The sequence below is a fragment of the Doryrhamphus excisus genome, chromosome 13 (genome assembly GCF_030265055.1).
Source record: "Doryrhamphus excisus isolate RoL2022-K1 chromosome 13, RoL_Dexc_1.0, whole genome shotgun sequence".
NCBI classification, from domain to species: domain Eukaryota; kingdom Metazoa; phylum Chordata; class Actinopteri; order Syngnathiformes; family Syngnathidae; genus Doryrhamphus; species Doryrhamphus excisus.
Genome location: NC_080478.1, coordinates 7,501 through 10,000, shown reverse-complemented (window position 1 = coordinate 10,000; position 2,500 = coordinate 7,501). Strand labels below are relative to the sequence as shown.

The 2,500-nt window shown below is 51.9% G+C and overlaps 7 non-coding genes and 5 pseudogenes across 7 annotated transcripts in view; all 12 read left to right on the top strand.

The window, feature by feature from the left end:
* The window catches only part of LOC131099233 (5S ribosomal RNA), a 119-nt gene extending 57 nt beyond the window's left edge, over positions 1-62 (top strand). Inside the window, exon 1 of the ribosomal RNA XR_009118068.1 lies at positions 1-62. This exon is cut by the window's left edge and continues 57 nt beyond it. This is a non-coding gene — a ribosomal RNA (5S ribosomal RNA).
* A 112-nt stretch (positions 63-174) lies between these two features.
* Positions 175-293, top strand: LOC131098793 (5S ribosomal RNA). The gene has a single exon (XR_009117648.1). It is a non-coding gene; the product is annotated as a 5S ribosomal RNA (ribosomal RNA).
* A 112-nt stretch (positions 294-405) lies between these two features.
* LOC131141494 (5S ribosomal RNA) lies at positions 406-514 on the top strand (annotated as a pseudogene).
* A 112-nt stretch (positions 515-626) lies between these two features.
* On the top strand, positions 627-735 carry LOC131141977 (5S ribosomal RNA; annotated as a pseudogene).
* A 112-nt stretch (positions 736-847) lies between these two features.
* On the top strand, positions 848-966 carry LOC131097146 (5S ribosomal RNA). The gene has a single exon (XR_009116059.1). It is a non-coding gene; the product is annotated as a 5S ribosomal RNA (ribosomal RNA).
* A 112-nt stretch (positions 967-1,078) lies between these two features.
* LOC131099747 (5S ribosomal RNA) lies at positions 1,079-1,197 on the top strand. Its single transcript, XR_009118524.1, has one exon. It is a non-coding gene; the product is annotated as a 5S ribosomal RNA (ribosomal RNA).
* A 112-nt stretch (positions 1,198-1,309) lies between these two features.
* On the top strand, positions 1,310-1,418 carry LOC131100341 (5S ribosomal RNA; annotated as a pseudogene).
* A 112-nt stretch (positions 1,419-1,530) lies between these two features.
* LOC131097798 (5S ribosomal RNA) lies at positions 1,531-1,649 on the top strand. Its single transcript, XR_009116690.1, has one exon. It is a non-coding gene; the product is annotated as a 5S ribosomal RNA (ribosomal RNA).
* A 112-nt stretch (positions 1,650-1,761) lies between these two features.
* On the top strand, positions 1,762-1,870 carry LOC131140923 (5S ribosomal RNA; annotated as a pseudogene).
* Positions 1,871-1,982: 112 nt separating this feature from the next.
* On the top strand, positions 1,983-2,101 carry LOC131099232 (5S ribosomal RNA). Its single transcript, XR_009118067.1, has one exon. It is a non-coding gene; the product is annotated as a 5S ribosomal RNA (ribosomal RNA).
* Positions 2,102-2,213: 112 nt separating this feature from the next.
* On the top strand, positions 2,214-2,322 carry LOC131141637 (5S ribosomal RNA; annotated as a pseudogene).
* Positions 2,323-2,434: 112 nt separating this feature from the next.
* LOC131098830 (5S ribosomal RNA) overlaps positions 2,435-2,500 on the top strand; it is a 119-nt gene continuing 53 nt past the window's right edge. Inside the window, exon 1 of the ribosomal RNA XR_009117683.1 lies at positions 2,435-2,500. This exon is cut by the window's right edge and continues 53 nt beyond it. This is a non-coding gene — a ribosomal RNA (5S ribosomal RNA).

The window sequence follows — 2,500 nt, the reverse complement described above, 5'->3', positions numbered from 1 at the left end:
AGGGGCGGGCCTGGTTAGTACTTGGATGGGAGACCGCCTGGAAATACCAGGTGCTGTAAGCTTTATATGGTTTCTGCTCTTGCCTGACAGCAGAGGGCGCTGTTTGACACTTTTTGCTGGAGTCTAGTTTGGCCTGCGTCACCTTCAAATAGGATCTTTTCAGTTGACCTGGCAGCTTACGGCCATACTACCCTTAAAACGCCTGATCTCGTCTGATCTCGGAAGCTAAGCAGGGGCGGGCCTGGTTAGTACTTGGATGGGAGACCGCCTGGGAATACCAGGGGCTGTAAGCTTTTTATGGTTTCTGCTCTTGCCTGACAGCAGAGGGCGCTGTTTGACACTTTTTGCTGGAGTCTAGTTTGGCCTGCGTCACCTTCAAATAGGATCTTTTCAGTTCACCTGGCAGCTTACGGCCATACTACCCTGAAATCGCCCGATCTCGGAAGCTAAGCAGGGGCGGGCCTGGTTAGTATTTGGATGGGAGACCGCCTGGGAATACCAGGTGCTGTAAGCTTTTTATGGTTTCTGCTCTCGCCTGACAGCAAAGGGAGCTGTTTGACACTTTTTGCCAGAGTCTAGTTTGGCCTGCGTTGCCTTCAAATAGGATCTTTTCAGTTGATCTTGCAGCTTACGGCCAAACTACCCTGAAAACGCCCGATCTCGGACGCTAAGCAGGGGCGGGCCTGGTTAGTACTTGGATGGGAGACCGTCTGGGAATACCAGGTGCTGTAAGCTTTTTATGGTTTCTGTTCTTGCCTGACAGCAAAGGGCGCTGTTTGACACTTTTTGCCAGCGTCTAGTTTGGCCTGCGTCACCTTCAAATAGGATCTTTTCAGTTGACCTGGCAGCTTACGGCCATACTACCCTGAAAACGCCCGATCTCGTCAGATCTCGGAAGCTAAGCAGGGGCGGGCCTGGTTAGTACTTGGATGGGAGACCGCCTGGGAATACCAGGTGCTGAAAGCTTTTTATGGTTTCTGCTCTTGCCTGACAGCAGAGGGCGCTGTTTGACACTTTTTGCTGGAGTCTAGTTTGGCCTGCGTCACCTTCAAATAGGATCTTTTCAGTTGACCTGGCAGCTTACGGACATGCTACCCTTAAAACGCCTGATCTCGTCCGATCTCAGAAGCTAAGCAGGGGCTGGCCTGGTTAGTACTTGGATGGGAGACCGCCTGGGAATACCAGGTGCTGTAAGCTTTTTATGGTTTCTGCTCTTGCCTGACAGCAGAGGGCGCTGTTTGACACTTTTTGCTGGAGTCTAGTTTGGCCTGCGTCACCTTCAAATAGGATCTTTTCAGTTCACCTGGCAGCTTACGGCCATACTACCCTGAAAACGCCCGATCTCGGAAGCTAAGCAGGGGCGGGCCTGGTTAGTACTTGGATGGGAGACCGCCTGGGAATACCAGGTGCTGTAAGCTTTTTATGGTTTCTGCTCTTGCCTGACAGCAAAGGGCGCTGTTTGACACTTTTTGCCAGAGTCTAGTTTGGCCTGCGTCGCCTTCAAATAGGATCTTTTCAGTTGATCTGGCAGCTTACGGCCATACTATCCTGAAAAAGCCCGATCTCGTCCGATCTCGGAAGCTAAGCAGGGGCGGGCCTGGTTAGTACTTGGATGGGAGACCGCCTGGGAATACCAGGTGCTGTAAGCTTTATATGGTTTCTGCTCTTGCCTGACAGCAGAGGGCGCTGTTTGACACTTTTTGCTGGAGTCTAATTTGGCCTGCGTCGCCTTCAAATAGGATCTTTTCAGTTCACCTGGCAGCTTACGGCCATACTACCCTGAAAACGCCCGATCTCGGAAGCTAAGTAGGGGCGGGCCTGGTTAGTACCTGGATGGGAGACCGCCTGGGAATACCAGGTGCTGTAAGCTTTTTATGGTTTCTGCTCTTGCCTGACAGCAAAGGGCGCTGTTTGACACTTTTTGCCAGAGTCTAGTTTGGCCTGCGTCGCCTTCAAATAGGATCTTTTCAGTTGATCTGGCAGCTTACGGCCATACTATCCTGAAAAAGCCCGATCTCGTCCGATCTCGGAAGCTAAGCAGGGGCGGGCCTGGTTAGTACTTGGATGGGAGACCGCCTGGAAATACCAGGTGCTGTAAGCTTTATATGGTTTCTGCTCTTGCCTGACAGCAGAGGGCGCTGTTTGACACTTTTTGCTGGAGTCTAGTTTGGCCTGCGTCACCTTCAAATAGGATCTTTTCAGTTGATCTGGCAGCTTACGGCCATACTACCCTGAAAACGCCCGATCTCGGACGCTAAGCAGGGGCGGGCCTGGTTAGTACTTGGATGGGAGACCGCCTGGGAATACCAGGAGCTGTAAGCTTTTTATGGTTTCTGCTCTTGCCTGACAGCAAAGGGCGCTGTTTGACACTTTTTGCCAGAGTCTAGTTTGGCCTGCGTCACCTTCAAATAGGATCTTTTCAGTTGACCTGGCAGCTTACGGCCATACTACCCTGAAAACGCCCGATCTCGTCAGATCTCGGAAGCTAAGCAGGGGCGGG